Raw genomic sequence first — 17705 nt, forward strand, 5'->3', positions numbered from 1 at the left:
TTGGCTAGATGTGAGGCATAAATACCTAGCACGCACACATAAAAACAAGTGATAACACCTTCTCTGTATACATGGTTCATAACTCACACACAAAAGTCGTCTAATTTGCTCGTCTGGTTTCCCTTTCATTGCTAGAGTGACACTTATTACGTTTTATTCACCACTTATGCATGTTATGGTTGTGGAGTCTGGTTTGTTGGTGTGTTTGGCAGAATTTGATTACTCAACCAGACAAGGATGTGTTATTATGATTTGGCGAATTTTCAAGGAGGCTTGAGTCATGGATTGCAGGCTTGAGCTATGGGGGTCCAAGAGCAACGCTCCCGGCCTAATTTTTGGCACTGTTTACTATTAGAGGAAACACCAAGCAGAAAGTTCACTCGATGTTCGCACGAAAAGTAGCTCGAGCGAAACTCAGGCAGACAGTTTGCTCGAGTCTCACCCGACAGGTCACTCGAGCATATGTCATGGAGAGAATTCCCTCAAGGCACATTCCGCTCGAGCGAATAACGCAGAAATGTGAAAATTAAGCTTTCTACCGTGTGACACTATAAATAGTACTTAATGAATAGTATAGCAGTTCTGAGGGTTCTAAACAGTAAAATTTTGCACCGAATTGCATTTTGTGATTTCTCAATATAATAAAATCCTCTTCAGTACTGTGAACGTATGCAGGTTGTCAAACCACATTAATTTTGTGTTGTGTGATTAATTTCCTTGTATTTACTTTTACTTTATCCGTCATCGTTTTCAAAACAATGCACTGTGCTTTTCAACCATAAGTGTTATTCACAACATTTTCAAGAACATCTCAATCCATTTATGATACAGTAATGGTTTTTTTTTCTATATGTAAAATCGACCTATCACTTTATGAACTAGGCCCAAAAGTCTCTTTCAATTTATTTGTTATAGAATTGAAACAAAAACCAAAAGAAAAATGAAATCAAGAGGAACTAATAAATACAGTGTCAATGCCAAGTAGAATTGATCTTTCGTGATACATGTTAGAACAGAGTCATGTTGTATAATGTACTACTATCTCATGCTCATGGACGGAAATTAAAACATTATCGGCCTTCGATATCTGAAATTGTTGCGTCATTCACAGAACAGATTTCTTTTTGCCTGCTATGAACTGGGTTTGCCATCCCCATACTTCTCACGTTCAAGAAAGCGGGTTGTTTGGGATAAGGTAGATCTGCACTTTCACTGTTAAGCATCACTACAACCTCGGACATGGTAGGTCTATCCGCTGCACTTTCTTGAACACAGAGGAGACCTATGTTCACAAATCTCAATACCGTATGCATAGAAATAAAAGGTATTTCAAGTAGTGGATCTGCCAAGTCCGATCCTCTGTTGTTTGTCCATAAGTCCCAGGCCTTCAAATGCGAGAAAGCGAAATATGATCTTAAATTACAGGATACTAATTATTATGGTCTAAAATTTCAGGCACTAGAAACTCATGTTCGGGCAGTGGGAGAAAGATAAATTAGAAGGGTATTCTACAAGAGTTTTGCTACAAATCAGCAATTGTTTACATCACGTGAATTTTTTTTTTTTTTCATAGGACGTAGAGGTGTTTTTCATAGAATGTGGGATATGTGATGGTGAATAGTGACTAATGAAAAGAATTTTTCATTCTACAATATTGCTTTTCATATGAGTATTCCAAACAACATTAACTATACAGTTAGCAATAAATATTATAGGGCCACTTCATGTGCCTCCCTCCCACTTGAGGCTCGCTAGTTTAGACATTTCCACTTCAGCCTATGAAAAAGAAATTAATTTTTTTTTAAGAAAAAAAAAGTGTGCTTGGATTTTAACAACAGAAAATGCAAATGGAATACTTACATATCCAAGAAGATGGAGAGAGTCAGTTAGATAAAAACCAGTGTTCTTCTTGCCACTCACAATCTCTAACAACAAGACGCCAAAGCTAAAGACATCAGATTTCACCGAAAAGAGGCCTTCAAGAGCATATTCAGGGGACATATAACCACTGAAAACCATCATAATGAGGTGAAAAGATATCAACAGCTGCATGATTTTTGTGTATGCAAAAGCACATATGCATAATATTATGTTGGCTTTTATGATTCAGAAGTTTAACTTACTAAGTTCCAACAATCCTATTTGTATTTGCTTGTGACTCTTTTCCTCCAAAGATTCTGGCCATTCCGAAATCTGATATTTTGGGATTCATGTCAATATCCAGCAAAATATTGCTGGCCTTCAAGTCTCTATGAATAATCCTTAACCTAGAATACTGATGAAGATAAAGAAACCCCTGAGCAATCCCTTCAATTACTCGAACCCGTGTTCCCCAATCTAATATTCTGCACTTTTCTGAATCTGTTCAACATACAAGAAAGAGTAAATTGCAGTACTATATGCAAATTGCAAAGCGCCATAAAGTTGTAAACTGAAAAGATTTATCTCTATTCCAAATATAAGAAATTACTAACCAAAGAGGAAGGAATCCAAGCTTTTATTGGGCATATATTCATAAACTAGTATATTTTCATCTCGTTCAATGCAACAGCCCAAAAGTCTGACAAGATTCTTGTGTTGGAGCTTGGCTATTACCATTGCTTCATTTTTTAGCTCCTCCCAACCTTGGCTAGATCTTCGTGAAAGCCTTTTGACAGCTACCTCGTCCCCTTTCACTAATATTCCCTGAGTTTTTTTTTTTTTAATTTATTGATTGTTAAAAACACCAGAAAAATACCATTGGAAGAAATATACTATCATTGGACAAATTCAAGCTAGTATAAATAGCAAAATCATCTACACCGTTGACATGACATGATTTGATTTGCACAAAAAATTTAAAAATTTGAATTTTACAGATCAAATCCTGACACGAAAAAGGTGTAGAGAATATGTCCTCCACACCAGCTTGCAAGTAGCAACAAAACTAGCATCACCTGTTTGCACTTGTCAACCTGGCAAGGTGTTAACTGCCAAATTACCGACCTCGTATACGTTCATTCCACTAAGTATTGCGTTTAGAGAGATTTGAACTATATACCTTGTAAACAGGCCCAAAGCCGCCCTCTCCAAGCATATTTGCAGCTTAGAAATTGTCAGTTGCAGCAGAAACGCTTGCAAAGCTGAATAATGGCATCTTGACTTCCCTTTTTCTACTATTTCCATGATTATTTACTTCAGTAAGCTCGGACTCATTAGTCTTCAGGTTCGTGCCCAAATCAAACAGCAACAAATTCTCTCCTAATATGGTGAAAAACATTGTATGTCACTTCATTTAGAAGATAAATCACGGTTGCTCAAATAACTTTGTGAAGAGTGTTTGACTTACCCTTCTGTCTGAGTTTTCTCCTCACATAATAAACAAAAAGGACCAATATCAGCATTGCAAGAGATGTGGGAAGCACGACAATTTTCCATAATTGGTTAAGTTCTTCATCCGCAACAGTTCCGTTGCTTGAGCTTCTGTCTGTCAAAAGGAAATCAGAGAAATAAATAATATATTTTTTCAATAATTGAGTTACAGAATGGCCATGCCTCGACCTAGCTCCTCCAAAAACTTTCAAACAGAGAAAATAGAATAGTAGGGCACAACAACAGCCAATCCTTGTTTCTGTGGCCCTGCAACAGCATAGAGTCCTGAACCTTTCACACTGATATTTCAATTATCTAGCTTCTAGTAGTGTCAATCAATCAAACATCCTAAAGATGCAGATTTCTACAATTTCTACATTTTTTGTTCCTTATCCCCCACATCCCCATATTTTCCCCCTTTCCCAGGAAAACATGGAGAAAACAGACTGAATTAACATGTTTCCGAAGTGCCAATTAAAGACCAAGCGAGAGAGTTGCCCAACTTGTCCTCTATTTATAACAAAAAAGCAGAATTTAAAAGAATATAAACAAGAGAAAAAGCAAAGGTACCTAGTTCTGAACTGGCCATCCTTATGTATTGCTCTTGCCGTTCCTGGGAGTATACTTTTATGTCATTCAGATCACCGAACCAAATCAAGCAGCCACTTCCTTTTCCCCTAATATCCAAGTTTGAATAGGCTGTGCAAGAGCAGTTTTCCAAACAAAATTCTTCACATTCCCTTAGGCTCATGGTCTTATTAAACCAGGAAGAAGTTGTGTCAGGCAATTTTATTCCAGTATACTTCCGAAAGCCATCTCCATCATTGCATTCCAGTGGAGTCCTCCGAACCCACCCATTAAACCAATGTATCGAATTCCTAAATTTTCTAGATTTGGGTATGAATCCCTCTAAGTGTTGAAGTCCATGCCCTGAGCAGTCATTGTTGACTGCTCAGCGCTTAACCCTCAACCCCCAGCGCCCAACTACCTAATGAATGCAAATAAATGCATTCACACATTGAGGCTCCTATAAATTGAAGCTTCAGGCGAGAACTTCAACACACCCAAAGAAGAAAAGAAAAGAGAGAGAGCCGAGAGAGCTCTGAGAGAAAAGAAGAGAGTTGAGTTGAGTAGAGTGTGATCCTCCTCCTCTGTAATATTTTCTTGTGTGCCACTATTTATTAGTGAAGCTCTTTTCTGTGGATGTAGGCAGTTGCCGAACCACGTTAAATTCTTGGTGTCACTGAGTGCGTGAGTGTACTCTTTTATTACCACTTTTATCCCTTCCGCTGTGTTGATTTCCCCAACAAGTGGTATCAGAGCGTTTGTTGGAAGGAGTTTTTATTTCAGAAAACTCGGTTTTAGTGTGTTGCTCAGTATCTAGATTTGAGCATACCACTGTGTTCGTCTCATCGAGACAAGAAAAGCGGTGAAAACCAGACGCCAAACGGAGGCAGCACGCGCTCCCACGCGCCGTCTGAAGATCGGAGAGTGAGACCCACTCTCGACACGCGTCACACGCGCCCAGAGAGTATCAAGCGCGTTAGTACCACGCGCATCACGCGCCACACGCGCTCCAGAGAAGACCCTGCGCGTGAAGTTAACGCGCCTGACGTGTCCCCTGACTCCATAAAGCGCGTGATGTACACGCGCGCTACGCGTTCCACGCGCACCAGATGAGTCTCGCCGCGTGAGTTACACGCGCCTACGCGTTCCACGCGCAGCAAAGGAGTTTCAGCGCGTGAGTTACACGCGCCTACGCGTTTTGTTCACGCCACGCACTGCACGCGCGACAGAGTTCCTGTTTTGGTTCTTTTGCTCATTCCTTGTGCTATCTGAGTCCGATTTTGACGAAACAAGACTCGTTTCCAACAAAATCAGACGTTCCGGACACAACGATGCTGTCCGTTTTGTGATATTCCACCTTTAAGATCCTGTACTTGTATTTTATATTTAGAATCAGTCTAAATCCATGGAGGATTCAGCATCAGGCGCCATGATAAAGCTGACTGCCTCAAACTACAGTCTTTGGAGACCTCGAATGGAGGATCTCTTGAACTGTAAAGATCTGTTTGACCCTTTAGAAGATGAAGGGAAGAAGCCAGATGAAGTTACGGATCAAGTGTGGAGAAAGATGCACAAGAAGACTATTGGTCAGATCAGGCAATGGATTGACCATAGTGTTTTTCACCACGTGGCCCAGGAGACGGATGCATATAACCTCTGGAAAAAGTTAGAGGATATGTATCAGGTTAAAACTGCTCGAAACAAGGCCCTCTTGATGAGACGGCTTGTTAACTTGAAGTTGAAAAGCGATACCTCTGTTGCCGAGCATACTATCGAGTTTCAAAACCTAGTTAACCAGCTCGGGTCCGTCAACCTGAATCTTGGCGATGAAGAACAAGCCCTGCTACTGCTCAGTTCATTACCAGACAGTTGGGAGACGCTGGTGGTCTCCCTAAGTAACTCTACTCCAGATGGCAAACTTACTATGACTATGGTTAAGGATGCCCTATTTAATGAGGAGGCCAGACGAAAAGAGACAAGCATGAATCAAACTCATGCCCTTGTCACCGAGAGTAGAGAAAGGCCTCAAGGTAATGATAGAGGGAGAAGTGGAGGCAGAAACAGAGGGAAGCCTCAACCACGTGGAAGGTCCAGCAGTAGCAGGAACCAGCAGACGGGTAACATGAAATGTTACCATTGTGGCAAAGAAAGCCATATGAGGAAACACTGCCGCAAGTTTTTAAGGGAGCAAGGTCAAAACAGTAAGCTGAAGAAAGAAGATAGTGAAACCCTTGTCACTCTTTCTGGAGATGTGGCAATACTCTCCACCAGTGACGAGACGTGTCTGCACGTTGCAAGCCATGATGTTGAGTGGGTGGTAGACACAGCAGCATCATACCACGCCACTTCCCACAGTGAATTTTTCACTACGTACAAAGCAGGAGACTTTGGTACGGTAAGGATGGGGAACGCTAGTTCCTCGAAGATCGTGGGTGTTGGCGAAGTGCAGATAAAAACCAACGTTGGTTGCACCATGGTGTTGAAAGATGTTCGACACATTCCTGACCTTCGGCTCAACCTGATTTCCGGGACAGCCCTTGATCGACAGGGCTATGACAGCTACTTCAGCAAAGGCACTTGGAAGCTGTCACAAGGTGCCATGGTTGTCGCCCGAGGACATATTTGCGGTACGTTGTATAAGACCCATGTGAAGATCGGTTCTGATAGCCTCAATGCAGTGGAAGACGAGGCATCACCGAATCTGTGGCACAAGAGACTCGGACACATGGGTGAGAAAGGGTTGGATACGCTTGCGAAGAAGGCACTCATCAAAGTTGCCAAAGGAACAGCGTTAAACCCTTGTGAGTACTGTTTGTTTGGCAAACAATGCAGAGTCTCGTTTAAATCCTCTACGAAGAGAAGATCAGAGTTGTTGAGTCTGGTACACTCTGATGTATGTGGTCCCATGGAAGAAGAGTCATTGGGAGGTAACAGATATTTCGTGACATTCATTGATGATGCTTCACAAAAAGTCTGGGTATATGTTTTGAAGTCAAAGGATCAGGTCTTCGAGCACTTCAAGAATTTCCACACCCTAGTGGAAAGAGAGACGGGAAAGAAGTTGAAGTGCCTGCGAACAGACAACGGAGGAGAATATGTCTCCAAAAGGTTCGCTGCATACTGCGCTAATCGCGGTATTCGACATGAGAAGACGGTCCCATATACCCCTCAGCACAATGGTGTAGCCGAAAGAATGAACCGGACCATCATTGAAAGAACAAGATGCATGCTCAGTATGGCCAAGTTACCAAAGCCATTCTGGGGTGAAGCTGTTCTAGCTGCCTGTTACCTGATCAACAGATCACCTTCTGCACCACTGGAATTTGAAATTCCTGAAAATGTTTGGTCTGGAAAAGATGTCTCTTACTCTCACCTGAGAGTGTTTGGGTGCAAAGCCTTTGCACACGTATCCAAGGAGCTGAGACAGAAGCTCGATGTCAAGTCAACTCCATGTATTTTTGTTGGATATGGAGATGAAGAATTCGGATACAAGTTATGGGATCCAGTGACAAAGAAAATTGTCAGAAGTAGGGACGTTGTGTTCCATGAAAACCAGAACGTAGGAACTGAAGCTTCATCAAGAGAGCTTAGTTCCGATACTCCAAATCCTGCACCATTACAGTTCACCACAGATAATGAGAATATGCAGGATCGAGATCCAGAAGTAGAAGAAGAAGCTCAGGGTGTCGAGCAGGGGGAGCAAGAATCCTCTCCACCAGCAGCTGGTGTACCACCACAAGGGTTAGATGGTGACGAACCTCCTTTGGTTGATGAACCAAGAAGATCGGCAAGAGGCCGCCTACTGATTCCGTCGAGGAGATATCCGGAATCAGACTATATTCTGCTTACTGATGAGGGGGAGCCAGAGAGCTTCCAGGAAGTTCAAACTCATGCTGATAGAAGCCTATGGGTGCAGGCAATGCAAGAAGAGATGAGTTCTTTGCAGAAAAATCAGACCTATGAGTTGGTGAAACTTCCTGAAGGAATGAAAGCCCTAAAGAACAAATGGGTGTTCAAGCTGAAGAAAGATGGTCAAGGAAAGCTGATGAAGCACAAGGCCATATTGGTTGTCAAAGGATTCCAGCAGAAGAAGGGAATCGACTTTGACGAGATATTTTCTCCGGTGGTGAAAATGATGTCGATCCGAGTCATACTCGGATTGGTAGCCAGCTTGAATTTGGAACTCGAACAGATGGATGTGAAGACAGCCTTTCTCCATAGAGATTTGGAGGAGGAAATCTATATGGAGCAACCAGAAGGGTTTGCAGCTCCAGGGAAAGATCACTTAGTCTGCAAGCTGAAGAAGAGTCTCTATGGCCTCAAGCAAGCTCCGAGGCAATGGTACAAGAAGTTCGACTCATTCATGATGAGTCATGGTTACAAGAGACTTGTTGCAGATCAGTGTGTCTATGTTCGAAGGTTCCAGGATGACAAGTTTGTCATACTCCTTCTTTACGTTGATGATATGTTAATCGTTGGTGATGATAGGTCCATGATTAACAAACTAAAGAAGGAACTATCCAAGTCCTTTGACATGAAGGACTTAGGCCCAGCACAGCAAATTTTGGGCATGAAGATTGTTCGTGATAGGAAAGTCAAAAGGGTGTGGCTATCACAACAAAAATATGTTGAACAGGTCATTAGACGTTTCAACATGGGAGATGCTAAGCCAGTCAAAACTCCACTTGCAAACCACTTCAAGTTGAGCAAGAGCTCGTGTCCTTCTTCAAAGAAAGAGATTGAAGAAATGGAAGCAATCCCCTACTCTTCAGCAGTAGGAAGCCTGATGTATGCAATGGTTTGTACCAGACCAGATATTGCTCATGCTGTAGGCATGGTGAGCAGATTCCTTTCAAATCCAGGAAAGGATCATTGGGAAGCAGTCAAGTGGATTCTCAGGTACCTAAAAGGTACATCGAAAATGTGCTTGTGTTTTGGGGGAGCTAAATCAGTTTTGGAAGGTTATATAGATTCAGATATGGCAGGAGATCTGGATAGCAGGAAATCTACTTCGGAATTTCTCTTCACCTTTGCAGGAGGAGCTGTCTCTTGGCAGTCCAAGTTGCAAAAGTGTGTTGCTTTATCCACAACAGAGGCAGAGTACATTGCCGCAGCGGAAGCTGGGAAACAGATGTTGTGGATGAAGCGTTTTCTCCAAGAACTAGGAGTTAGTCAAGAGGACTACAAGGTACATTGTGATAGTCAAAGTGCTCTAGATTTGAGCAAGAATTCAATGTACCACTCCCGCACCAAGCATATTGATATCCGCTATCATTGGATACTCGAAGCGATGGAACAACAGCTGTTGAAGCTTGTGAAGATCCATACGAAAGAGAATCCAGCGGACATGCTGACGAAGGTGGTTACAAGTGAGAAGCTTGAACTATGCAGAGACATAGCTGGAATGGAGAAAATCTAGGTAAATGGGCATGGAGGGGAAGAATTGTTGAAGTCCATGCCCTGAGCAGTCATTGTTGACTGCTCAGCGCTTAACCCTCAACCCCCAGCGCCCAACTACCTAATGAATGCAAATAAATGCATTCACACATTGAGGCTCCTATAAATTGAAGCTTCAGGCGAGAGCTTCAACACACCCAAAGAAGAAAAGAAAAGAGAGAGAGCCGAGAGAGCTCTGAGAGAAAAGAAGAGAGTTGAGTTGAGTAGAGTGTGATCCTCCTCCTCTGTAATATTTTCTTGTGTGCCACTATTTATTAGTGAAGCTCTTTTCTGTGGATGTAGGCAGTTGCCGAACCATGTTAAATTCTTGGTGTCACTGAGTGCGTGAATGTACTCTTTTATTACCGCTTTTATCCCTTCCGCTGTGTTGATTTTCCCAACACTAAGCACGCACATACATTGGAGTTAGTGGGGTTGCAGGTAGAAAATGCACCACAGCGGGCATAATTTTCACACTGATCTATCTCCGTCGATGTAAAGAAAAGTTGCCAACTTCGTGTCTGATCTGCCCAGATGAGGAGTTCCCCAGTGCCTGTTGGGTTTAACACAAGTCTTGTCAAAGCTGAACTATTCCCAACCGTAACCTCATAATAGACCTCGTTCTCATTCAACACAAATTCAGGCTGAATTCCTGAATTCTGTCTTGGGAAAGGATATCCCGTAAAGTGAAGTCCATTCCATGGCCCTACTCTTGGCTTTATTCTGGTTCCGTTCATAACAACCAACTGTGGAAACCCATGGCGATATATACGTAATGAAAACTGACCTTGAGCAGGATCTTCCGCGCTTTTCCATGATGTTAAAAATCTATCAATACCAGTTACAAAGTTCCTCCCAATCTTCATTTCCGGTAGAAATGTGTCACAAGGATAATCAAAACTCTGCCACAAAAACTTGTTTGGGTCATCAACATTTCCATCTTTCACAACAAAATTTCCGTTGTCCAAGAGCTGTGCAACTGGATTTTCTGATCTTCTTGATGAATTAGATGACCAAACAATATTATTTTTGCGATTGAGAAGGGCAAGAACTCCTTCATCAGTGACCATCAAAACTCCCGAGTGATCGTTAAGCGGAGTGTCTCTGTTGGCTACCCACACAACTGCCTCGGAAGATATCACGTACCATATTCCGACGTATCGGCTCTTTGAACTGCCTGGGCTGAAAAATCCCAACGCAAATGTTCTTCCAGCTGAAACTAATGTGTCTCCGTCTCTGAATGATCGACTTCGAGTAATGGTGTCAAGTGTAATGGACGTTCTTAGGAGGGAGAACAATAAAGAGTACACAAAAAGATAGGTAATGGTTTCCATTGATGTTTCAATGGCTTTTCTTTTTACTCAAGAGAGGTTAACAAAATCACTTTGGAATCTGCTCTTCATTCAGCTCTCATGTTCTTTCCTTTCAACTTTTCTTTTTACTCTATCAACTTTCTATTATATCAGAAAAGAAAATAGATTTTATAAAGATATACTAACAAATCTTTATATTCTATATTCTATTCTTTATCTTACTCTCATGTTCTTTCCCTTCCCCCAGACCGAACCGATCCGAACCAACTGCACTCCTAGTTGCAGTAGACTAAATTTAGAAAATTGAACAAATTTTGTAACCAAGCTAAACTCTAAATTGGGGCTGGCTTCAAGTATACCGCTAAAGTATACCCAGTCAAAACATGAGAGGGGAAAAAAAGATGCCAACTTGAATTACTCTCGATATGTTGTTTTCCAACGTCAGGTCACGAAAACGTTAAATTCTTGGAAAAAAAGAGTTGACTTCTTGTTTTCTGTAGTAAGGCCAGTTAGTCGATATCATACCATCAATTTCGGCTTTATTTTTCTTGGAAATCCAGCGTATGAATTGGGCTTTGATTACACTTCCCTCCATGTTATAGAATTTAACGTTTTGGTTGGAAAGAGTTTTTCTATATATAATCATTTTTTCATACTTTTTACGCACTCTACTGATGTGATTGACCAAAACAGTTATGCATATTAAAAAAAGTGATACAGCCAATCACATTACATAAAATAATATGCAACAGTGACTGCACATAGAATTTTTGAAAGGAAAAACTATAGGATAAGTTGATAACCATGAATTGAAGATCATCTGTGTTTTTATCTCCATGTCTTTCTTATTTATAATGTAAAATGAACCTTGATTTTGAAATGCAAGTCGTGTTTGGAAAGAAAGATACAAGAAAGAAAAGATTTAAGAAGACCAAACAAATTGGTAGGCTAATTTGAGGTAGCCTTAACCTCCAAACTCATCTCATTAAAAAAGTCCAGAATGACTACAATATACAACAGAAAATGGAAGTATATATATAGCTGAATGCACATTGGCTAAGAGCCCTCAAACTAAGGGAATCAACTCCTAGCAATTGTCCGTACAACAGTCCGGCCCATTAGCTCAGCAGTATAAGCAGACGAGTCCAGTTATGTTGGAAGACCCGCATTGACATATGTCCTCGGCAATTGGATAAAGCTGAGCTTTCAAACCAAAATAAAGCAGCAACTGCACCAAGTTCTCGGCAACTTCAATTCAAACCCAGACAAGCTCAGCACTCAAACAACTAACAAAAATAAAATAATATGCCACCGAAGACCAAGGGATCAGCAACTCACTAGTTTAAGTTCAATTTTGAGTATGTATTGATATACCTTGGATAAACTACAATACTGCTCAGCAATATAAATATACACAAGTTTCGATATACATCAAGGGAAGCACATTCATTAAACCCAACATATCTTAACCTCTTCACTCAATCGGGATGGGTATCGCCTTACATGTCCTGAAATAAACCGCCAAAACGGTTCCACTAAACGCCGTCATTGACATTTTTTGTCAAGCCAGGCCTGACCCTCCTAGCCACTGACTACATGCCTAGTGCTTACCCGAATGAATCCTTCCTCACAGCCAACTAACTTACCAACCAACTTCCCTCTTCTGTTACCCGCTCAAGTCTATTACTTCTTGATTGCTCACTCGAGTACAACTTTCTCAAAGTCTTTGGTTGTGCTCGCTTGCCTCATCTTCATCCATATAATGCACACAAACTAGATTTTCAACCAAAACAGTACATGTCCATTGGGTATGGCCCACACCACAAAGGTTATTGTTTCCTAGATGTCTCTACAGGTCGGATCTCTGTCTCCACCAATCTCAAACTATGATGAATGTTTATTTCCTTTTGCTCACTTATCTTATTTGTAACCTGATTCCATAAACATTCCTCTTCCTTCTTGAGGTCGAATAGTTGAGTCCTCATTGGCTTACCTGGCATTGCCATATCCTCCCACTTCGTCACCAATCCCAAAGGCTTTGTCCTTCCCAAATTTTCCCGACACCACTCCTGGTCTAGTGCAATATCAGCGCCCCATCCAGACCTGATCTAAAAGGTAGATCTTCAAACCCAAGCCTCTACCCAGTGACTTTGTTGTTCCCGACACTATGGCTGCCTCTACAAACTTCTACACCATTAAACCATTATGTTTTTCGATTGCCTCTAAGTACCCAAAATGGCATCGGGTCATGTGTGAAGAATTTATAGCCCTTGTGCAAAATGGCACCAAGGCCTTAGTTCCTCCTCAGCCCAATTCCAACCTAGTGGGATACAAGTGGGTCTTCCACATCAACCCAAAGTTGATGATTCCTTTCGACGGTATAAGGCACGTCTTGTTTCCAAGGGCTTCCACTAACAACATCACATGAACTATGGTGAGACTTTTAGCCCATTTGAAAATCAATTACAAGTAATTCACAATTACAAAACTTTTGTAACTTGACTCTCTTACTTGACCAAACAAATGACTCGTTTGTCTTCTACCGAAGTAGCAGCTAAAACTTTTGGTGATGTTCAAACTATTGACTTCTCTCTTGGAACTTCAGTAGCTGAACTCGATCACTCTAACTCCGACCCGGCTTATCCATGCACTCAAAGAGAGAATTGAAAAACACTAAAAAGTTCTTCACAAGAATTTCCTCACACTCTCCAATATTTCCAAGTTCTTAAAATAATGATCAAAATATTACTTCCCTCAGCCAAAATCCTCATTTAGATTATCTGCCCAGTATTTGATCTATAGTAGGACTCTGCTGATGGATTGAGTCTATTAGGAATTTGAGACACAATAAGAATCTACTTACGAGAGGATTCTGCTAGGAACGAGTACGCTAACGCATCTGTTGACACCTGGCGCTAAATCTTCTCAGCAGATATAATTTACATTCAACTGGATAATTCCAAACTCCTTAAACTTTAGATACACATACTCTTGACTTATCTAAAACATTATCTAATAATTTCTAGATACACTTCAAATGTTTATAGATAAAATCAACTTGATTTAAATTCATCCAACTTACAAAGCATCAAATAATCTGTATCCATCTAGTCACCTAGTTCTAGCCAAAATCTTGCATTTACAGTAGGCTTAATCGCATGAAACAGATGAGGAAGCAAAAAAGAGTCAGTTTTGTCATCCCTCATGTAAGCCTAGGGAAGTTGGCAAAGGTTGTCAGATTTGGTTCCAGACCAGATACTCCTGGTGCAGTAAGAGTTGTGAGTCGTCCAATGGATGTGCTAACTAAGGGCAATGTACATGGGAGACTAAAGTCGAGCTCGACGTCAGTGCGTCTTCTGACTTGAAGACGGGAATTGTGAGTTACAGAGGTGATTGGGCTTGGCTAGAAACATTGGCTGGCATATAGAGAACCAGTCTCCAAGTGGGAGATTGTTGGGTTGCATGTGGAGAATGGTCAATGAGCAGAAAATTGAGAAACAGAGAGTTCACTAGATTGTCACTCGACCTAGCGCTCAAGCGAAACTCAACCCATGAGTTCGCTGGAAGTGCGCTTGACAGTGGGCTCTACCGAAGCTCAACCCTTGAGCTCGCTCGACTCTCGCGCAACGGCGGGCACAAGCGAGACACAAACCCTAATGTTCACTCGAGTGTTCGCTCGAGCCAATGTTGATTGTTTGTTCGCTCGAGAAGCGTTCAACACGCTGCTCAAGTGAATGACCCAATTTTTGTCAGATTAGGATTTCCAACGTCGTTTCTATTTATATATCATATTTTGACTTTATTTTGTATGATTTCAGCAGTTTTCAGTAAGAACAAGAAGGTAAAGTGTGAGTGCATATTATGAGAGAGAGAAACCCTAAAGATTGTGAGTTGAGATTGAGTAATTATAATTTCCTCTATGAATTACATAAATTGTGTGTATCGTATGATTGCTTGATCGTTGCTTTAATTTGTTTGCTATCATTGGTCCATGGGTGTTTTGCACAACACATGGGAGCTTCTTCTTCTTCATTCCCACTTTCTTCCTCCTCTATTATCATTGTAAGAGAGAGTTAGAAAGGACATGAGAGTTTGTACTAAAGATGATTTAATAGTAGATTTCGTCTTTCCAATGATGTAAGCCTTAATGTCGAAACATATATAGAATTCCGTGTATTTTCTCATTCATTTCTATTTTATGCACATATTATTATTCTTCCAATGGATGAGCTCCCCCAAGCACCACACATCTATCTGCACCACGGACCATGCAACCATATCGTTGGCATCCACCCTTACGGAAAAAAATTTCAACAATAACTACATGGTGTTTTATACTTACGATAAGAAAAGTCATATTTCACACAATTTGAGAAGAATTCGTAGTAAAATCTTTATTTTTATAAAACTCTAGAAATATGAGTGTGATGATATTTTGCAGTGGTTGTTCGCATAAAATATAATCTGTAAGTGTACAGAATCGTAACAAGTAGTAAAGTGTTTTAAAGAAAACGGTTATCGAACTCACAGGGAATAATTATGCTATTAAGTATTGAAATTCACTAAATTAATTACTATCTGGAAAACCAAAATCTAAAGATTTATTTATTTAAATTAAACCGAAGAAATGAACATTAAAATTAAGATTTTAAAATAATAAAAATAGATCTAGAGCATTTTACTTCACCTAGCAAATCTCACACAATTTATTCTTCCTTATTATAGAATTCCAATTATCCCAAGTTGATGATAAAAATACCTTGACTATTCAATATTTTCTCTCGAATAATAACAAAAATATCTCCAACTAATACCTCTATATCTCTATGTGAATTTAAATAATTAGATATTCATTAAATTCTTTGGATTTTTCTTGAAAATCACACTAATCGCAGTAAAGCATCTTTGTTTTCGCTAAACTAATGGTGTTTAATCCTAGAGATTTAATCACAAATCACCTCTCGATCTCGTTGCAATCCAAAAGATCGAACAATAGTTAGCTAGAAAATTGTGAGCATTAAGAACAAGGAATAAACACTCAATCATGGAAATATTGAAAATAAAATGACTTGATATTAACTGTGTGTTCAAAGCTAGGCTACATCAAAACTCTAAAAAATAAAATTAGTTCATAATGAAATTGCAAAGAATAACAATAATGTTTTTCGTTGGAGTTGGTTGAAGAAGCATGTAACTCTCGGCTCTACCTTCCAGATCCGCCTTCTCAAATGAATACTAGACTCTCTAATGCAAACTCTCAAAAATTGACTCTAAAGCAGAAAGAAAAAGATGAAGAAGCTCCATTCATCCCACAATCCATGATTAAATAGATGCAAAAATGTCAATCTGGAAACAAGATAATGCAGCTCTAATCTAGCCTAAAAATCTGGAAAATAGTGTCTAAAGATAAATATTAACATAGAAGGAAAAAAATTTCCCAACAATGTCGGATTTATCAAAAACGGAAGATTCAATGCTATTCGGCTTGATATGTGGAAATCGAGAGGATTTGGTAGTTAGTAGATTAAGTACGGAACTTGGGAGGATCTCATCGGGTAGACACCGTGTGCGCTGAATATAACTGGCACGGAGATAACAAATGAATGGGCGTGGAGATCACTCCTCGCCTACCGAGTGGTAAACCTTCTCGCCTATGGGCGCAAGAAATCTCTTTGCTGCCTCTCATCGGTCTGAATCGTTAGTCCCTTCATTTGTACCAAAATGCTCTCCTTTTATACTAAATCTTCTCATTCCTTCAAATCTGAGAAAATAAATAAAAATATGTATAAATAAAATAAAATCAATAGGATTGAAGAAAAAATGACACTTTTCATAATTAAAAGAGTGATAAAAATCACATAAAAATAGTACTTGTCAGTGGTGATTCAGTCTCCCTAGGCACAAGTACAAGGAATCTCAATCCAAGCAGCCAATATATATTCTTTTAGGTTTACCTTAGCAACTCAAGTTTTAGAGTTTTCGAGAACCGAAGAGGCAGTTGTCTCCTCCTGATCATGACACAAGATTGGCGAGATGTGAGGCATAAATCCTATAACACGTACACATAAAAATAAGTTGTGATAACAACTTCTCTATATACATGGTTTCATAACTCACACACAAAAGTTGTCTTTGCACATCTGCTTTCCCTTTCATTGCTAGATTACCACTTATTAGGTTCTATTCATCACTTCGGACTATGCCTTTCAGCCCTAGGTGTTATTCACAACATTTTTAGGAATCATCTCAATCCATTTATGAGACAGTAATGGTTTTTTTTTTATATATATATGTAAAATTGACCTATCAATTTATGAATTAGGCCCAAAAGTCTTGTTTGATTTATTTGTTATAGACATGCAACAAAAACTAAAGCAACAAAGAAATCAGTAAGGAACTAATAAATACAATCTCATCGCATCTTTTCATGATACAAATAAAACAATGTTTTGGGAAATACGCAACATCTAACATGCCCATACATAGACTATGAGCAGCCCATCAAAGAACCCTATGGGCCAACGTGGCCCCGACCCAACCCCAGCAGAGTTCGGTCTAGGGAAAATTGTACCAATGCGATGCATGGACTAGTGCTTCCATGCTAACTCGATTGGTAAGACAAGTCGAAACTACCACCACTTGTCTCGTGCCCAAGAAGGGTGCTTGTGTTAGGCTATAAGGGTCAGAGGCCCAGAACAGATCACCAAATTATATGTGGTAATGAGCCCTCTTAGTATACGCGCTGATGTTTGGCCACCAAAAGGAAGGATAGGCCACGACAAAACCATGGGCGATATATAGGGAAGGAAAAGTGAGCATGTGGGTATGAGTCTTCTTCTCTCTCTTTAGACACACTAACACATATATACACCCCAAAGAATATCAACCGACTTAGTCATCGAAGGCTCCCCCTTGGGGCCATCGAAGCTCACTTTGTTTGCAGGTAGCATGGAGGTAGCAGACATATCAACATTGGTATCAACAACTAGCTCCATTTGTGGGATCTTGAGATTGTCACGTTATGCATACTGCCACATG

The 17705-nt window shown here is 40.3% G+C and overlaps 1 protein-coding gene and 1 pseudogene across 1 annotated transcript in view; both read right to left on the minus strand.

Moving 5' to 3' along the window:
- The window catches only part of LOC109009972 (deoxyhypusine synthase), an 871604-nt gene that overhangs the window by 792176 nt on the left and 61723 nt on the right, over positions 1 to 17705 (minus strand). The gene's annotated exons all lie outside the window — the stretch shown is intronic.
- Positions 1071 to 10688, minus strand: LOC108987237 (annotated as a pseudogene).

The sequence above is a fragment of the Juglans regia genome, chromosome 1, assembly GCF_001411555.2.
Source record: "Juglans regia cultivar Chandler chromosome 1, Walnut 2.0, whole genome shotgun sequence".
In the NCBI taxonomy this organism is placed as follows: Eukaryota; Viridiplantae; Streptophyta; class Magnoliopsida; order Fagales; family Juglandaceae; genus Juglans; species Juglans regia.